The 20217-nt window shown below is 50.5% G+C and overlaps 1 protein-coding gene across 4 annotated transcripts in view; it reads left to right on the forward strand.

Moving 5' to 3' along the window:
• Positions 1-13178: 13178 nt before the first annotated feature.
• Positions 13179-20217, forward strand: part of LOC119851757 (mitogen-activated protein kinase kinase kinase 3-like) — a 129607-nt gene continuing 122568 nt past the window's right edge. Inside the window, exon 1 of one of the 4 annotated variants that reach the window (XM_038392077.2) lies at positions 13179-13534. The gene's annotated coding sequence lies outside the window, so the exon portion shown is untranslated. The remainder of the gene's footprint in view (positions 13535-20217) is intronic. The other 3 variants (XM_043509727.1, XM_043509731.1, XM_043509721.1) reach the window with 3 other exon arrangements.

Genomic DNA, 20217 nt, shown 5'->3' on the forward strand with positions numbered 1-20217 from the left:
GCTGTAGCTCACGAAAGCTTATGCTCAAATATATTTGTTAGTCTCTAAGGCGCCACAAGTACTCCTTTTCTTTTTGTTGTCTGACTGGTTCACCTAGTGATTCCACGTAAGCAACATGTACAGCGGGTATGTGGGGTCAAGTGTCCCCCCCCCAGATTTCTGCTTGGGCTATTAGGGGGGGCGGAGAGAGGGGTCTGTCCTTCTGCTGCTGCGCCTGCCTCTGGCAGCCAGGCCTGGGTGGGGAGCAGAAGGGGCGGGACCAGCCTCTTCTCAGACCCGCAGCTTGGGGTCGCTGCTCTGGGGGAAGCAGTGGCAGCAGACCACCACCACCTGCCATGCCTGGCTTCCAGGGATAGGGGCTGAGCTAGCCAGAGTCCCCCTGGCATGTTTCCAGCCCATTAAGCCCCTCTCCCTGGCAGCCAGGCATGTGGGTGGGGAGGGGTGCAGCCTGCCACCACCTCCTCCTCAGCCTGGCTCTCGCAGGCAGCTACCACGGTGCACAGAGCAGCAACCTGGAGTGGCCAGCTTCAGCTGCATGAGAAGTAGCTCCCTCCCACCAAACATGCCGGGGGGCAGGCGCAGCAGGAGGACAGAACCCTCCCCACCTCACTTCAGAAATCTGGTGGAGGGGAGGAAGAGCGTGGGGGGGGGTCACTGGGTAGAAGAGACACATGGAGCCATCACGTCTCTCCCCCCACCAGCGTCAAGAAGCACGAGTTGTCTGTGTATGTAGATGTTGAAAAGGATGGGAGAGAACTGATTCTTGGGAACTCCCCAAGTGAGGGGACTTGTGATAAAGGCACAGTGTCCCATTTCTATTTATTTGGGTGCATCCCTCCAGGAAGGACTGAAACTATTTTAGCGCATTATCTTGCCACCTTTCTCAGGGGAGGCAACAGAATCTCATGATCAACAGGGTCAAAGGCTGCAGAGAGGTCCAGGAAGATGAGACTGGATGATTGTCTTCAGTCCGTTGACTGGAGGAGATCATCCATCAATGCCACTAAAGCAGTTTCAGTTCCATATCCTGGCCTGAATCCAGCTTGTGCCAGGTCTAGAGTGTTGGCTTCAATTTGAGCTTTACAGACAGCCTTTTGCTAGCTTGTCTATGGGCATGCTCAGGAACCAAAGGTTTGATGCTGGATGGTAGTTGGCTAGAACTGAAGTATCCAGTGCTGAGTTGTTGTGGGTTTTTTTTCAGCACTGAAATAGCCAATAGTTTCTCTGTAATATGGAGATACTGATATTTCCCTATCTCACAGGGGCCTTACGAGTATTATTTTGTTAGTGCTAGAGGTCCTTGGATGGAAGGTGCTATTAGAAGTGCAAAGTACTGTGTATGATAAAGTTTATAGGATATTGCAGTCAAATAAAGCCATCCTGCATATTTAAAGACAGGTTCAAAGGTTAATATCCATTGATTTTAATCAATATGACCAGATTGTTTTTAATGTGTACACTATGAAGAAGACAGAAATATAGGAATTGCCAAACTAGATCACAGCAACAGTCCATTCAGTCCAGTGTCCTGCCTCTGACAGTGGCCAATACAAGATGTTTCACAGGAAGATGCCAGATCCCTGCAGATGTCAGTTAGAGAAGAACCTTCCCAAAGGGAATGTTTCCCTTCACTCCCCAAATTTCATGCTGGGTTCTGCTTTAGAGTGCAAGGAGTTTATAGAGTGTCATTTCTAGAAATCATGAAAATGGTTTTGCCAGATAATAATTACTTGGAGGAAATGTCTTTATTAGCATCGCTTACACTTTATGTGTAACAGGATTTCCACTTAGCGACCAATCCTGAGGTCCTCCCAGAGTTTCACTCAAACTTCCATTGAGGGCAATGGAAATTTTGCCTAAAAAGATGAAAGGAAACACTGACTGAGGATGTTGGCGCTTTGGCCCTGTGTTGGATACAATGAGCCAAATCCTGGTCCTACTGTCTTCAATGGGACTAAGATCTGGTCTCCTGTCTCTAAGAGAAAGCAAATGAAAAGAAAGAAAAATGAGTCAAACTCTTCACTCCTCCTCCCCCCCAAATCAATGCTTAGGTGTAAATAATATTTATTGTGGCCTCTGCCAAAATGTGCCTAAAATAGCTTGCGGCTGTAGCTATTTTGGCTGGGAGATAGCAGCAACTTTAACCTGCCCCTATTGTGCTAGCACAGCTGGATTTTTGCCATTATATCCTCATGGGTTTTCCACAGATCCATAATTCAAAGTTACAGCTCATGCAAAATGCTACTGTGTGAGCTTAGACAAGCTTAAAAAACATTAGTCATGTTTCCTACGCTGCTTTACTAAGCTTCCTATTTGCAATCAAATTATTTTTAATTTCAACCACATTCCTATTGTTTGCCAGGGAGATAATCATCTTATCTCAGTGGCTGGATAGTTCTCTACTTTCTCATGTAGCTTAAGATGGATTAAATAAATACCCCAAACACAAAACACACCAAGCTGGGTGAAAGGGCACTTCATGATCACAGGCTGATTGGAAGTTTAGGAAATGTCTTCTTCTATTTTGGGGAGAGGGAGGACTTGGGGAGAAGAGAGGGAAGGACCAATGGTATAGCTGCCATTATGCAATGAGCTAATTTGCATGTCTGCAACTATTTTGCATGGAACACTACACATCTTAATAAAAAAATGTGGGTGCATTTAGTGCAGGTGAAAGGCATTGGCCCATTTGATCACCAGTAATGAGGAAGGGCCACAGATGACTGTCCCAAGCCCACAGAAAGAGAGAGCCCAGAGAATTTTAGGACTGGAAGGGACCTCGAGAGGTCATCTAGTCAAGTACCCTGCACTCATGGCAGGACAAAGTATTATCTAGACCATCCCTGACAGGTATTTGTCTAACCTGCTCTTAAAAATCCCCAGTGATGGAGATCCCACAACCTCCCTGGACATTGTATTCCAGTGCTTAACCACCCTGACAGTTAGGAAGTTTTTCCTAACGTCCAACCTAAACCGCCCTTGCTGCAATTTAAGGCCATTGCTTCTTGTCCTATCCTCAGAGGTTAAGGAGAACAATTTTTCTCCCTCCTTCTTGTAACAACCTTTTATGTACTTGAAAACTGTTATCATGCCCTCTCTGTCTTCTCTTCTCCAAAACTAAACAAACCCAGTTTTTTCAATCTTCCCTCATAGGTTATGTTTTCTAAACCTTTCATCCTTTTTGTTGCTCCTCTCTGGACTTTCTCAACAGGGCCAGCTCTAGGCACCAGCAAACCAAGCAAGTGCTTGGGGCGACACATTCCACCACCCCCCTTTGTTTTTTTGCTTCGGTGGCATTCTGCTTGGGGCGGCAAAAAACCTAGAGCCGGCCCTGTTTCTCAAAGTCATAAAAAGGAACTGGGGTCAGATGGTTATGTGAAACAACTCAAGAAGAGCAGGGATTATAAAATCATGAATGGTGTGGAGAAAGTGAATAAGGAAGTGTTGTTTACCCCTTCACATAACACAAGAACCCAGAGTCACTCAATGAAATTAATAGGCAGCAAGTTTTTTTTTAAAAAGGAAGTACTTCTTCATACAGCGCACAGTCAACCTGGGGAATTCATTGCTAGAGGATATCACAAAGGTCAAAAGTATAACTGGATTAAAAAAGGCAATTAAGTTCATGGAGGATATGTCCATCAATAGCTATTAGCCAAGATGTCCAGTCCACATGCTCTGAATCTCCCTAGCCTCTGACTATCAGAAGCTGGGACTGGAGGCCAGGGGATGATGGATCCCTTGATGATTGCCTGTTCTGTTCATTCCCTCTGAAGCCCCTGGCCTTGGCCACTGTCAGCAAAGAGGATACTGAGTTAGATGGACCATTGGTCTGACCCAGTACGGCTGCTCTTATGATTGGAGTAAAGTCAAAGGCTGAGCAAAAGAGTGTATCAGAGGGAGCAGTGCGGAGAGAACTCTGGGTAATACCCACTGCTCTGAGGGAGTCCATGGACAATGGTATCTTGCTCCTGAACCAGATATGGACGGGCTACGGAGCTAGTTTATACATACCAGATGTGTTCATCATAAGATCCTTCAGTGTTCTGCCAGGTCCATGGCTGAGGGTTGTTTAAATAAGGTCTTTTACACGCAGTTCCACCTAGTGGCTGACAAGGTTAGCCTTCCATTTCAAGCGGAACTCTGCCCAGATGTGTATGCATGAGTCACAGAGAGCTTTCTTCTCCTAGGCTTCTAAATGGCCATCGCCAGGAGATGGGTTATGAGTAGATCTCTGGATTTCAGGGGCATCATTGTTCTACAGAGCAGTGCCTAGCCCCATCTTTCCCTCTGCCCCAGACAAAACAATCCTGGGTCTGAGTGTACAGCTCAGTACTGAGTCAGGGATCCTGTGGCTAGCAATCTGCAGACTATGATCTCTGACCCATAGGACATGCCCCAATGCCCCTCAGCAGCTGCATTCATGGAAGGCCTTCTCTGCCTCTGTCTGCCTGCAGATTTAAAGGGGAGTTCAAATTGGTTGGACAACTGCCCATAGGATATGAAATTAGGTAGCCTAATTTTCAGAGGTGCCGAGTCCCTACAGCTCCCATTTACTTGAAAGAGAGGGACAGCAACTCCGCACCTCTGGAAATCAGATTGTAAATTCAGATCCAAATTCAAGTTTTGCAGTTCTGTTACATCTCTAGCAGAAGGTTGCTAAGATATGGGCTTCTGTGACTGGATGTACTGGGCATGACAGCACCCAAATAAGCCTGGCCATCATAGACATCAAAAGGGAAGGGGCTGGATGGGCCTGCCAACAGAGTTGCAGTTTTAGCCACACTGCAAGCTGCAACAGTGGCCTGCCAGCCTAGAGGAACAGCAGCAATGCCTCTTACGGATCCTGCAGGAAAGAAGCAGCAATGGTTACAGGTACTGGGTACACAAGAGAGGTCTAGTTGGATGGAGGCCTGAAGCCTGGCCAAGGAGATATTATGGATATGGACAGATTGGGACACTCAAGAAGGGCTTGCCCTCAGGTGAGCCAGGGGAAGAAGACAGAGTTGCTGGAGTGAACTTCAGGAAGAGCCACAAACTTCTGCAGAGCCTAAGAGGAATGAGTCCAGTTGAGAACATGCTATGCCTGTGGGTAACTTGGACATATCTGAAGTACCTGCCTCTATATGAACAGTGATGGCAAGGGTGACTCAGGGCATGAGAAGTACTGAACGGGCTCCAAGGGATACTCTGCCCACTGCCAAAGCAAGGGCAGCAGAGATATGTTTTGCCTGTAGGATGGCAGGGCATTTAAAACCACATTGTCCTCTTAGAGAAATGAGTGGCAACCAGAGAAAAGAAGGGGACCCCAGAGAGATAGAAAAAAGGAGGGGGTGTCTGGAGACTGGAGATGTGGCGGTGATGATCATGGACCTGGCAGGGGGTCATTCCACACTCCCAGTAGTGGCTAGGAAGGAGCTAACACATGAAATAACTGGGACAGAGAATGCCCAGGCAGACATAGGGATAAACACTAAAGTGAATCAGACTGCAGTGGGAACTCAGACCCTGCGGGAAACGAAAGACTTTCCAGACAAGAGGCCTAGGAGAGAGGATGCTGAGAAACCAGGGCAGAGAATACTAATAGCTCTCCAGGTACAGAGGCCTGAGAGGGAACCCAGACTCAAAGGGGCAATGATTGTTATAAGCTTTCCAGGCACAGAGGTCTCAGAGAGGAGACCCTAAGAAGGGAAAAAGACTGGATAGGAGGGGACGTTATCCTCAATAGTACCTAGGGTTGGCAACCCTCCAGGATTATCCTAGAATCTTTAATTCCTGGAGACGAATCTTTAATTAAAGATTGTCATGTGATGACACCTCCAAAAATACATTCAACCAAAATTGGCAACCCCACCCCAATCCTTTCTGAGGTATGTGACAGGGTGTTCCAGGTCCTTTGTGACCCCTGGCTGGAGGCCTTGCAGTCCTACCACACCCCTCCCCAGAAAAGGAGCAGTGAAGTGGGGTCTTCCAGGCTTGCCTAGAAAAGCTGCAGGGAAGCAGCCAAAGCATAACAGGCTCAGGTAAAAGGTGCTGCAGGGGCTGAGCTAGTCAGTTGCTGGCTGGGATCAGAAGGGTGAGGAGGGAGTGGAAGGCTTTGAAACTCTCCAGGCGAGGAGGCCTGGGAGAGACCCAGCTCAAGCCAGGAACAGACCAAGAACCCAAGGACCCTAACCCTAAGGTAAAGGCTTCGTGGGAAGTGGCCCGGGAATAGAAGCGGCAATTATTAAAGGAAGCAGCACAAGGCTGCTATTTGTAGGGTCCCTGGATTGGGACCCTGAGTAGGGGGCAGGCCCAGGTTTCCCCCCCCCCCCGTCACTGGCAGAGTGGCCAAAGCCCTGAGAAGGGGACAACGTTTCATTTAGAAGCCCAAGCACAGGGCTGGAATTTACAGGGCTCAAAGACGGGGCTGAAGATGGCTAACCATTCGTTTGAACTTCGTTGTCCCTGGAAGGGAACTGAACTTCAAGAAGTGACCTGGCTGGAGAAAGCCCTTGGGCCCTTGCTCTCTGCCAAAGCCGGCATGGACTTAAAACAGGCCTAAAGGCTTTAACAAGGGCACAGAAACAGGCCCGGTTTGACCTTTTCCCCTGGAAGGGGTTTGTTTGTTCACACACTGCGTGAGTGAGACTTGGCTGGAGGGGGGAGCCACTGAAGACCCACCTGATGAGCTTAGTAACCGACAGGGGGCGCTGGGAGCAGAGAGAGTGCAGGTTCGCACCCAAGCGAAAGGAGGGGCTCACGAGAGTGAGTGTCCCCAGTCACAGCTGCAATTGACTGTGCAGTGGAATATCCTGTGGGTGTGTGACACTACAGAGAACAAAACTGTGCTGTATTGAACTGTTGCTTCAACCAAAATCTTTCCTAATGCCGTATGCTGAGTGGGTTACATCCAGCTTCCTCATGACCAAACTGCTGCTGCTCGTATGTTACTACAGATGAGGAAACCAAGACATATGGCTTTCGTGATAAGAGATCTATGCTCGCCGTCTGTGGAGCAGGGCTGCAACTTTCTATACAAGTCCATTTATAAAACAAAACATATGTAAACAGTCAGGTTTTCATTGTTTCTGTGATTTCTCTCCCCCTCAGGATAGATGCAGAGGAAAATCTGCAGATTTCTGTGTGACAGGGTACAGCATGCAGAGGGATTTAAAGCCAATAGGACAGGCCCTCAGTTGGTGTAAATCAGCGTAGTTTCAATGACTTCAGTGCAGCCACCTCAGTTCCACTGTGTGAGCCAATGTGCGTGTTTGGGATGAAATAAAAAATGTAGGTCTAGTGGCTGCACTCAAATAGATCATCTCAGGTCAGAAGAATATGAATGTACCAGAAGACCTATACTACCAGCATCCTCAGCAGGAAGAGGGTATTGGGTGCAAGTTATTGACCAAAGAGGCAACTAACTCCAGTGAAATAATTATAACACGTGACTTCAACTAACCTTATGTGAGCTGACTAACTTTCACATCAGGACAAGGTTTGAAGAGACTGAACCAGATTCTCAGCTGTTGTAAATTGGTGTAGCTTCATTTAAGTCAACGGTCAGCTCAACCAAGACATTTAAATCTAGATCTGGACTTTTTCTGCAGTTCCATTGCTAGCCTGGACGCTGTCCAGTTACTACAAGTGATGGGTCAAATTCAAGAGGTTCAAAGTTTGGGGCTTTGTTTAGAAAAGTGTTCAGATGCTTCTCTGAACTTCCTGGGGAGCTGTAAACTTAGGCTAGAAATCCAGACTATTCCCTGGGATTCTGGGCCTCTTTGCACATAATCCCAGCTGCAATTGCCACAAGGAGAGTCTTCCTCATGGTATTTCCATACTGCTAGTTGTGGCCCTGGCTAAAATCCATAGTGTTCTGAGCTAGACCTGGCCCTGGCTGAAAGGTCCATGCTGTACCTGATTTGTGCCTAGAGAGATAGACCATATAATGACCTAGGGCTTTCAGTCCAGCACATTTTTACCAGCAGAACTCTGACTAATACATAAAATGAAGCCCTTATAAGCGTTCTTCAAAGGATTCTGCTGTATGTGGGAGGGTCTTTGAAAAATGATCCCTTATGCGGTTAGTTTAGCAGTCCCAATGGACAAGCTCTTCCCATTTTCACTCTGCCCCTTTTGGCATTGAATTCCCTTGTGGTTGGTCCATGCAGATAAGTGGTTTGCAAGTCGTGGACCAGAGGCAGCATGGAATGCTACTCTCAGCCCTTATTGCATGTGCAATACGCACATGGGAGCAAATCCCTTCATTGTAGTCATGCAGTCGATCTCAGGGGAGTTACACCCAGCGTGGGTGAATTTGACCCAGGGCATAGGAGATAATGGAAATGGACTGAAGAGCTGAGCTGTTTGAGCCGGTTCATAGCTATTGGCAATTACCTTTTTGTTATCTTCCTGTATGTGTCACATTAACCCCTCCAGGTTTTGTATCTTGACACCTACAGGAGCTCAGCTTTCTACTGTTAATGGGAAGGTGGGTGAATGCATACAGTAAATAGAATGAAGAGTCTGTACTGAGGCTGACTGATGCAAACAGGACCCTGTAATGCTAACTGAACACATCCCATGCTGCCGGGTATCTTCCTAAATCCTGGACTGGATTATATGGCCATGAAAGGGATAGCAACTACACCACAGTGAGAGAATTTAGAATTTACTATCTAAAATCTCACTTCAGGCTGTGTTTTCACTCAGGAATACTGTCCTGTGAAATAAATACTTCTGTATTTAAAAAAAAATCAAGGTAAGTGAAAGTTTCCTCCAATAGGCTTACTTACTAAGTGATAACAAACTATTACAGGTATACAGCATCGTTTGTAACAGAGAAATTCAAGGCACTTTACAACCTAAGTCTAGGGAGGATTTCACTGACCACTGACACACAGCACCCTCTATGGAAGAAAGCCTGACAGCTGTCCACAGCCAGAGCTGCACTATACCACAGTTTAGGACAGGAGTTGAAAACGGATATTGTATTCAATAGAAAGCATGGGAGAATTTTAGGTTAGGCTGAGTGTATTTAGGGTCACTGGAATCTGGTCAGTGATCTCTGGGCCATGTATTCATGTCACACAGAAACCCAAATATAGCCCAAAATAGTAGGAGTCAGATAAAGTTGAATAAAACCAAATATCTACTCCCCAATGTAGTTAAATGTTAACGGTCACATCAAAAAGGGGGGGAAGTATAAATAAAACAATGTAGTTGTTCTCAACAACATTGCCAGTCCAATGTTTGTAATATTATCCTCTCTATGTAAATGTGGAGAAGGCTATTATTGTTGATTGATATGAATCAGTGGTATTGCATGCCAACTGCACCGAAATATTTTAATTAACAGGTTTCAGAGTAGCAGCCGTGTTAGTCTGTATTCGCAAAAAAGAAAAGGAGTACTTCTGGCACCTTAGTTAGTCTTTGTTAGTCTCTAAGGTGCCACAAGTACTCCATTTATTTTAATTAACCTACACATTAAGCCTTTATATTTGTGTTTATGCTTCTTCTAGGCTTTATAAATCCCACAACAAGCAATTAATTGGCACAGAATAACACTAGATCAGAGGCCAGCTCCGCAGTTGGTTAAAATCAGCACAGCTCCATTGATCCGCTGGAGTGATGCTGAAGTTGTTATCACCTAGATCTACTGATGAAAAACACCATACAAGAGCACAAACCATTTTACAAAGGAGATCAGAATCATTACCCCCCATTGTACAGATGGGGGAATTGAGGCACAGAGCAGAGCAGTGACTGGCCCAGGGTCACCCTGCAGAAGCAGGAATAGGTGCCCTAGCCCAGTGCTCTGTCCATTAAGCCACGCTGCCTCCATACTGATTTACACCAGTGAAGCACTGGATGCTGGTCGTCTTATGGTACTTCCACCATCCAGGAACTGAAATACCCTAATCTTGCATTGTGTCATGCCCCTAGGTGCATTTTCCAAGCATTAAAGAGGCTCCCAAGAGAATAATCACCTGGATGGGATTTTCAACCGTACTCAGTGCTGGCCTAACTCCGCTTCCAGTGAAGTCAATGATAAAACTCCCATTGATGTCAACGGTAGGAGAGTTAGGATCACGCTGAAAGTAATTCCAGATCAGAGCAGCCAATAAGATTCCCTGAATCCAGTGGCTGGACATAATGCCCTGTCTTCATGTATGTGAGAGGGTGACAGAATGCTGTAACTCTCTAGTGGCTAGATCCCAACAAGACTAAAGGACCTCCTGCTGCTACTAGCTGAGGGAGATCTTTTTGCTCAGTAGCTTATGTCTTTGAAGCTCAAGAATCAGGATTCTGTGCCCAGTTCGTGTGTGATCTATGAAATAAATGTGTGTGGCTGCAGCATGTGAATTCCTCACACACATCCCCGATGGATGGGAGCCAAACCATTTGAAATGTAACATTCTAATAACTCAACAGTAGAAGCCGCAGGCGTGAGAGCAAAGGCGCAGATTGGGGCAATCTCCTTCCCAAAGCCAGGTGGTTTAGGAGATTCTTACATCGCTGCTCAAGATGACAGGGCAAGCTGGAATCAGGGTTGACTCCAGCAACAGTTCAGTCTCACTGGAAATCTCCCCCGTAAGCTCCATAAATACTGTGCAAGCGGGAAAAACTATGTGATTACACCGAGACCTCACTTGGTCTAGTAAAATCCTTTATGGAGTGAGGAAACACAGTGATTTGGGCTGGAGCCAGGCCCTGTTGTTTGGTATACAAAAAAGGGTTTCTATGGATTCTATGAATAGGTCATTGCAATTATACACTAGATTGTGAGATGTGAATCTCTCTGGAGAGCTCCTTGGTTTGTGCTTCTATTACCTTTACAGACAATGACACTTGCCTTCTCTCAGCAACTAATCATTTAAAAACCTAAGGAATATGGGGCCAGCTTTAAGATTTTGCCAGGGTGGTGGGGAGGAGGGTGGCTGGGAAGTGATCAGCAAGTGTATTTTTAGAAGCTTTATCCCTTACATTTGTCCTTTCTCTCCCTCATCCATCCAGTTAGAGTGAAATTGAGTCCAAAGACTTCACCTCACTGAAGTCCTTCTTTAACTCAGAGATCATAGGTAGGATTCAAACCTATAGGCTTTGCGGTGGCCGCTCTGTACAGGGGTGAATTTCACCCTTAAACCACAGCAGACTCTGTAGGCCCACGTAAAATTGCCTTTAAACGGGGGGGGGGGGTCACAAAGGAGCCTGGGGAAGCACAGTGTAAGTTTGGGCAGCCTTGAGGCTGCTCACACTTATACCTGGGCCAGGCAAGCCCTGCAAAAGCCCCAGAATACTGGTTATGCAGCAGCATGTTAAAGCAATCTGTGACACCCCCTCCTTGCTGCAAGTACCAGGACGGGATAACCGAGAATCAGGCCGCAAAGTAAGTGAACCAAAACCAAAGCAAATGAAACAACCCAACCCCCACAACTTCTGGCATTTGTCATGCAGAAAAGCCTGGTTACAGAAGTGAGTTATAATGAGGCCAACTGCTTGGGGTGATGAACAGTTTGTATGTTGCAGCACTGCCAACTCTTGCAATATTTGGTGTCTTTCTTAAAGCCCCAACTCCTGGAGTCAGGTGCTTGCATCAGAATTTCAGCTTTCCTCCCTCCCCCTTCCCGCTAATAAAAAGAAGTCTGGGTGAAATCCTGGGCCCCTTTAAATCAATGGCAGCCTAAAGTTTCTAGCCTTAATGGCTGCAGAGAAAAGTTGGGAAATGCCACCTCTAAAGGCTCAAAACCCAGAGGGTAAAAATGTATCCCTCACATTGCTAATTTTTAAACCCATCTCATAATTGTGATCAGCTGGTCTCGCTTGTGACATTTCAACATTTAGGGTTGGCAAGCCTGATGAGGCAAGATTTATCCTTTGCTACACTGATCAGTACTTCCAAATGAATTAAATCCAATCCAATGATGGGGGAGGGAGAAGGAAGAGGGAGGAAATTCTCAGCTTTTAAGAAGACTACTTTAAAAAATAAGTTAATCTGGAAAGCTCTGATTGGGCCTGATGCTGGGGTCAGTCCTATGGTCTATGTTGTGCCGGAAAGACCAGATGCTCCCAGTGGTCGCTGTGATAGAGAAAGCTGACTTTAATGCCACCTTTGACATTAATAAAGCTAATGTTAAATTTATTTAATACACAGGTTGAGAAAAGAGTGTCTGTACATCTGGGTATAGTGCTTAGATTATTATCCACAAATACAAAGTTTGTTTTTAAAGTTATAAGATACATATAAAGAAAAGGAGTACTTGTGGCACCTTAGAGACTAACAAATTTATTAGAGCATAAGCTTTCGTGAGCTACAGCTCACATCATCGGATGCATTCATAAATTCATCATGCATCCGATGAAGTGAGCTGTAGCTCACGAAAGCTTATGCTCTAATAAATTTGTTAGTCTCTAAGGTGCCACAAGTCCTCCTTTTCTCTTTGCGAATACAGACTAACACGGCTGCTACGCTGAAACCTGTCAAGATACATATAGTGCATAATCAGCAGTAACCCAAATTTAGGTGAGTGAATTTAAGAATACGGTTTAGATATTAGCATCCAAGTAGTTGGGTACATCACTGGTGAAAAGGTATAAGGAGAGTTGGTTGTGGAAAGCACATATATCAATGAGTGGAGATGGTCCTTCAGTGATTGAGAAGGAGGGTAGGTTGTCCATTTAGAAACATTCTGCACTGCATTGTAAGCCCAGGGATGCAGGGTTGGGGACGCCGTTTCCAAGCCTGTGTTGAGCAACCAGGTTGCCTTGCAAACGCCGGTTCCCAATTGCTGGAGCCGGGCCTCCCAGCCGTGCTAACGTGTCCATCCTGCACTGCACAGACCTTCTGACTCGGGCCAGAGGCTGGAGCTGAATCCACACTGGCCTGGACCAGGGCCACAGGGCGACTTGGGCGCTGACCCCCAGCAGGCTCCGAGGACCCGGGTCCTGAGTGCTTGCTGACCCGAATGGGACTGATCGGTGTGCGGAGGGGGCTTGGCTTGGCTGCAGCGCGGCCACCCACCCCAGGGCCCAGAGGGCGGCGCTCTGCTCCCGCTGCCCCCTTCCCCGCCCGACTCCCCCCCGACTGCAAGGGGAGCAGCCCTCAGCCGGGACCGAACTCCCGCAGGCGGAGCCCGCCGGCCTCCCTGCCGCCGCCCCATTGGCCAGGGCTGCCCGGCGTCACCGCTTCCGGCCCCGCCCCCGCGGGCGGCTGTGCCGCGACTGGCTGCAAAGTTTCCTCGCCCGCCGCCTTCTGTCCCGTCCCGTCCCGCGCGTGCGACTTTCCGCGCGGCGCCTGCAGCAGCCTCCGCACGTTGCCCTCGGGGATCATAGCAGGGGCGGCCCTGCCCACGCCGGCTCCCTGGGTCGGGCGCCGAGCTCCGCGCTGGGGCCGTCTGTGGCGTGGGCGCTGGCCCGGGGGAGGCATGGTCTGATCCGGAGCCCGGGCGCCGCGTTGGGTCCGTTCCGCCGGCTTCCTCCTCCTCTCGCTGTTGCCGCAGCAGCAGGCGGTGCTCGCTATGGCGCGCCAGGTGTGAGAGAGGCGCTAGAAGAGGTAAGCGCCCCCCCCCGTCCTTGCATAGGTCCGCTCCTGTGTCTCTTTCTTCCCCCCCCCCCCGATCCTTGCATAGGTCCGCTCCTGTGTCTCTTTCTTCCCCCCCCCCCGGTCCTTGCATAGGTCCGCTCCTGTGTCTCTTTCTTTCCCCCCCCCCCCGTCCTTGCATAGGTCCGCTCCTGTGTCTCTTTCGTCCCCCCCCCCCCGATCCTTGCATAGGTCCGCTCCTGTGTCTCTTTCTTCCCCCCCCCCCCCCCCGTCCTTGCATAGGTCCGCTCCTGTGTCTCTTTCTCCCCCCCCCCCCGGTCCTTGCATAGGTCCGCTCCTGTGTCTCTTTCTCCCCCCCCCCCGGTCCTTGCATAGGTCCGCTCCTGTGTCTCTTTCTTTCCCCCCCCCCCGGTCCTTGCATAGGTCCGCTCCTGTGTCTCTTTCTTCCCCCCCCCCCCCGGTCCTTGCATAGGTCCGCTCCTGTGTCTCTTTCTTCCCCCCCCCCGTCCTTGCATAGGTCCGCTCCTGTGTCTCTTTCTTCCCCCCCCCGTCCTTGCATAGGTCCGCTCCTGTGTCTCTTTCTTCCCCCCCCCCCGTCCTTGCATAGGTCCGCTCCTGTGTCTCTTTCTTCCCTTCCCTCCCCCCCCGGTCCTTGCATAGGTCCGCTCCTGTGTCTCTTTCTCCCCCCCCCCGTCCTTGCATAGGTCCGCTCCTGTGTCTCTTTCTTCCCCCCCCCCCGGTCCTTGCATAGGTCCGCTCCTGTGTCTCTTTCTTCCCCCCCCCCCCCCGTCCTTGCATAGGTCCGCTCCTGTGTCTCTTTCTTCCCCCCCCCCCCCGATCCTTGCATAGGTCCGCTCCTGTGTCTCTTTCTTCCCCCCCCCCCCCCCGTCCTTGCATAGGTCCGCTCCTGTGTCTCTTTCTTCCCCGCCCCCCCGTCCTTGCATAGGTCCGCTCCTGTGTCTCTTTCTTCCCCCCCCCCCCCGTCCTTGCATAGGTCCGCTCCTGTGTCTCTTTCTCCCCCCCCCCCCCCCCGGTCCTTGCATAGGTCCGCTCCTGTGTTCTTTCTCTCTCTCCCCCCCCCCCCCCGTCCTTGCATAGGTCCGCTCCTGTGTCTCTTTCTTCCCCCCCCCCCGTCCTTGCATAGGTTCCGCTCCTGTGTCCTCTTTCTTCTTCCCCCCCCCCCCCGTCCTGCATAGGTCCGCTCCTGTGTCTCTTTCTTCTTTTCTTCCCCCCCCCCGTCCTTGCATAGGTCCGCGCCTGTGTCTCTTTCTTCTTCCCCCCCCCCCCCGTCTTGCATAGGTCCGCTCCTGTGTCCTCTTTCTTCTCCCCCCCCCCCCGGTCCTTGCATAGGTCCGCTCCTGTGTCTCTTTCTCCCCCCCCCCCCGGTCCTTGCATAGGTCCGCTCCTGTGTCTCTTTCTTCCCTTCCCTCCCCCCCCGGTCCTTGCATAGGTCCGCTCCTGTGTCTCTTCTTCCCCCCCCCCCGTCCTTGCATAGGTCCGCTCCTGTTCTCTTTCTTCCCCCCCCCCCGTCCTTGCATAGGTCCGCTCCTGTGTCTCTTTCTTCCCCCCCCCCCCGTCCTTGCATAGGTCCGCTCCTGTGTCTCTTTCTTTCTCCCCCCCCCCCCGATCCTTGCATAGGTCCGCTCCTGTGTCTCTTTCTTCCCCCCCCCCCCGATCTTGCATAGGTCCGCTCCTGTGGCTCTTTCTTCCCCCCCCCCCCCCGGTCCTTGCATAGGTCCGCTCCTGTGTCTCTTTCTTCCCCCCCCCCGGTCCTTGCATAGGTCCGCTCCTGTGTCTCTTTCTTCCCCCCCCCCCCCGTCCTTGCATAGGTCCGCTCCTGTGTCTCTTTCTTCCCCCCCCCCCCCGCCTTGCATAGGTCCGCTCCTGTGTCTCTTTCTTCCCCCCCCCCCCCCCGTCCTTGCATAGGTCCGCTCCTGTGTCTCTTTCTTCCCCCCCCCCCCCCCGTCCTTGCATAGGTCCCCTCCTGTGTCTCTTTCTTCCCTTCCCTCCCCCCCCGGTCCTTGCATAGGTCCGCTCCTGTGTCTCTTTCTTCCCACCCCCCCCCCCCGATCCTTGCATAGGTCCGCTCCTGTGTCTCTTTCATTTCCCCCCCCCCCCCCCCGGTCCTTGGCATAGTGTCCCCTCCTGTGTCTCTTTCTTTAGCCCCCCCCCCCCGAATCCTTGCATAGGATCCGCTCCCTGTGTCTCTTTCCTCCCCCCCCCCCCGATCCTTGCATAGGGTCCGATCCATGTGTCCTTCCTTTCTTCCCTTCCCTCCCCCCACTCGGTCCGGGATAGCATAGGTCCGCTCCTGTGTCCTTTCTCTCTCCCCCTCTCCCCCCCCCCTCGGTCCCTTGCATAGGTCCGCTCCTGTGTCTCTTTCTTCCCTTCCCTCCCCCCCCCCGGTCCTTGCATAGGTCCGCTCCTGTGTCTCTTTCTCCCCCCCCCCCCCCCCCGGTCCTTGCATAGGTCCGCTCCTGTGTCTCTTTCTTTCTTCCCCCCCCCCCCCCCGGTCCTTGCATAGGTCCGCTCCGGTGTCTCTTTCTTTCTTCCCCCCCCCCCCCCCCCGGTCCTTGCATAGGTCCGCTCCTGTGTCTCTTTCTTCCCTCCCCCCCCCCCCGGTCCTTGCATAGGTCCGCTCCTGTGTCTTTCTTCCCTCCCCCCCCCCGGTCCTTGCATAGGTCCGCTCCTGTGTCTCTTTCTCTCCCCCTCCCCCCGGGTCCTTGCATAGGTCCGCTCCTGTGTCTCTTTCTCCCCTCTCCCCCCCCCCCCCCCCCCGGTCCTTGCATAGGTCCGCTCCTGTGTCTCTTTCTTCCCTCCCCCCCCACGGTCCTTGCATAGGTCCGCTCCTGTGTCTCTTTCTTCCCTTCCCCCCCCCGGTCCTTGCATAGGTCCGCTCCTGTGTCTCTTTCTTCCCTCCCCCCCCCGGTCCTTGCATAGGTCCGCTCCTGTGTCTCTCCCTCCCCCCCCCCCCCCGGTCCTTGCATAGGTCCGCTCCTGTGTCTCTTTCTTCCCTCCCCCCCCCCGGTCCTTGCATACGTCCGCTCCTGTGTCTCTTTCTCTCCCCCTCCCCCCGGGTCCTTGCATAGGTCCACTCCTGTGTCTCTTTCTCCCTCCCTCTCCCCCCCCCGGGTCCTTGCATAGGTCCGCTCCTGTGTCTCTTTCTCCCCCCCTCCCCCCCCCGGTCCTTGTATAGGTCCGCTCCTGTGTCTCTTTCTTCCTCCCCCCCCCCGTCCTTGCATAGGTCCGCTCCTGTGTCTCTTTCTTCCCTTCCCTCCCCCCCGGTCCTTGCATAGGTCCGCTCCTGTGTCTCTTCCTTCCCCACCCCCCCGGCCTTGCATAGGTCCGCTCCTGTGTCTCTTTCTTCCTTCCCCCCCCCCGGCCTTGCATAGGTCCGCTCCTGTGTCTCTTTCTCCTCCCACCCCCCCCTTGCATAGGCCTCTTGTGTCTCTCTTCCCTCCCCCCCCCGGTCCTTGCATAGGTCCGCTCCTGTGTCTCTTTCTTCCTTCCCCCCCCCCCCCCCGGTCCTTGCATAGGTCCGCTCCTGTGTCTCTTTCTTCCTTCCCCCCCCCCCGGTCCTTGCATAGGTCCGCTCCTGTGTCTCTTTCTTCCTTCCCCCCCCCCCCCCGGTCCTTGCATAGGTCCGCTCCTGTGTCTCTTTCTTCCTTCCCCCCCCCCGTCCTTGCATAGGTCCGCTCCTGTGTCTCTTTCTTCCCTCTTCCCCCCCCCCCCGGTCCTTGCATAGGTCCGCTCCTGTGTCTCTTTCTTCCCTCTCCCCCCCCCCCGGGTCCTTGCATAGGTCCGCTCCTGTGTCTCTTTCTTCCCTCTCCCCCCTGCCCCCCGGTCCTTGCATAGGTCCGCTCCTGTGTCTCTTTCTTCTCTCCCCCCCGCCCCCAGGTCCTTGCATAGGTCTGCTCCTGTGTCTCTTTCTCTCCCCCCCGAGCCTTTTTCACCCCCCCTTCCTCCCCAGCCATGGGTTTTCCATTCATGTGTCATTATTCAAAGTTATGGTGTTATTCCCACACGCACAGAAGCACACATACACACACCTACGCACACTTGGATTGCCGGCCTCCTGCATGTCTGTGTCCCCTGGGTGGGAACTAGTTGCACGAATAATGAAGGGCCAGGAAAAGCCGCGGCTGCTGGAAGGCCTGGGACGCATTCGGGAGCGCTCAGGATCTTGTTCGGTCCCCACCCGCGGTAACCCTAATGTTAACACTGAGAAATGCATCTCCAAGTTTTCTGCTAAGCAGGCCACGGCAATTCTGTCATGGTGAGGGGCGGGGTTGTTAAACTTCTGGAGCTCTGCAGAGCATTTCAGGTGGACGCCTCTTTTGGAGGCAGGACACGGTTCTCAATCCACCGAAATTTCCCACCCCTCCTTTTTTCCAAGAGCGGCGTAATTTTCGGTAATGAGATGGTGCTTTAATTTTTCCAGCCTTGCTAGTGAGATCGTTGTATATTTTCCCCTATAAATAACTTAAATATGTTTTTTAATCTGTTCGATCTATCTGAGAAGTTGTGTGCAATCTGCAAAGCGCTGCTAAACAGTGGGAGGTTTGGGGGTGTGTGGAAAAAAGCACAGAAATGCCCATGCAAAATTGCATTCTCTTTCTGTATACAAGCCTGGCTGGTCTGATCTCTTTGATGCAGAGACCCTATCTTTGTTTTAAGAAAAGGAGTACTTGTGGCACCTTAGAGACTAACAAATTTATTAGAGCATAAGCTTTCGTGAGCTACAGCTCACGCTGTAGCTCACGAAAGCTTATGCTCTAATAAATTTGTTAGTCTCTAAGGTGCCACAAGTACTCCTTTTCTTTTTGCGAATACAGACTAACACGGCTGCTACTCTGAAACAAAACAAAAATATCTTTGTTTTGTGTTTGTACAGCGCCTAGTGCTATGGGGTCCTGATCCATAACTGGGGCTTCTAGGCTCTACTGAAATACGAATAATAATTCATGAGCCATAGGCCATATTAATCTATTTTAGGCAACAACAGGATTGTTAGAGGAATGAATGCAATCATTGGGCCAAATGCAATCCCAGTGTAACTCTGTTACCCTTTGCAGTCATTTAATCCCTGATAATTTATCATAATAAGTGTACAAGTCCCTTTGTAAAGCATGCAAGCAGGCAAGGTTCCCTGCTCCAAACACCTGTTAATGTAAAGGTCTGATTCCTCAAGTCCTGTGTGTGTGTGTGTGTAAAGTCCATTGACATCAGAGAGCATTCCCCATGCAGAGGGTTTGCAGAGTCTGACAAGTGCAGTGCAGCTACAGTTCAACCACAGAAGAAGTTCTGGGGTACAGTCAATGAGAGGGGTCAGTGGAGGAGGATTTGCGGCAGGCCATGGGTTTGAAGGAGGGATTTGTAGGAAGACGGAGGCTATTTGGCACAAGGGAAACTGTTCCAAGTGTGGGGGTGTGGCGTGAGCGATAGTCATTGCAAGCCAGTAGAGCTGGGAAATATGGCATGGGTTTCCCTCTCCACCCAGTTATATTTGAGCAGATTGCAGCACAGAGTCACTGTAGAATCATGAGTTGTGCCATGTTAGAACATACAGGTTGATGATGCAGGAGAGTTTATTTTGCTAGCACCAAACTTTAGACAGACTGGGCTGGACTGAGAGATGACGTGTAAAGGGCTAGAAGTTCATGCCAATGCATAGGTGTGAGTCTGAGGAAATGTAAATTGGTCTATTATGTAAATAGAATAAGGTGTATATCTCACCAGCTGGATAAACCTCTGAATTTGTCCCACTGTCGCTGAGTTTTCTGATGAGGTCCTCTTCCTCCTTATGTTTTACAAGGGATCGTTATCTGGTGTTGTTTTTGCACATAGACCTGACCCTAGTTCATTGTGAGTCAGAGATTGCCTGCAGGAGGAGTTTTGCCTGAGTAAGGACAGAAAGCCAAATGCTCCCTTCCCCTTTTGCAAGTGTAGAGCAGAGGAAGTGGCTGAGGATTGTGGAGCTGTGCAGTCTGAGAAAGAAGCAGGGTCCTGGAAGTATTGTAGAGGAACAAGACCTGGACTCCAGCAGAGTTCCTAGGGTCTGTGCAGATTTTGGGTGATTCAAGGTTTTTTCCTGGGTTAACCCACCTGCCTGGTCCGTGGAGGACACGGAGTAGCATCCTGGCAGAATGGGTGGTAACTTGCTCAGTTTCCAGTACCCTAATCACAGCTTGCCACAGCTCTAGGCAGGAGCTTAGTTTAGGCAAAGAGAATTGTAGAACTGATGCCTAAGAACATTTATGCATTCTCAAGTTCTGCAGGAGTTGAACTCCTCTGCAGCTTTGCAGATGCTTAGCTGTATTCATAAGGAATTTAGGGCTGAGGTACTGTGTTATCCAGACCCCTGGATTTTATATTTCGAGTCTGCCCTGAGCCATTTGCAGAATCGGAGTTCATCTGTACAGTACTGCACAGTCTATTGCATTTACAGGGGCTTGATCACCTCTAAAAGAACCTCTGTTGGTGCCAGGATGCATGGTTGGGTTGGCCATTCTGTTTGGTTGTGGATTTAAAGGCTCTTTTATATGTTCCATCTCTAAAATGGTTTCAGTGCCTTTAGTTTTTTCCATGTGACTTAGTTTCCCATTCAAAACCCACAGTCACACTGTGTAAACATCCTAATAGGAGGCTTGGGTTTTTTTCTCTTTGAGGCAGTGAGAGGAGGTGCATCCTCCCAT

The sequence above is a fragment of the Dermochelys coriacea genome, chromosome 2, assembly GCF_009764565.3.
Source record: "Dermochelys coriacea isolate rDerCor1 chromosome 2, rDerCor1.pri.v4, whole genome shotgun sequence".
Lineage (NCBI taxonomy): Eukaryota > Metazoa > Chordata > Testudines > Dermochelyidae > Dermochelys > Dermochelys coriacea.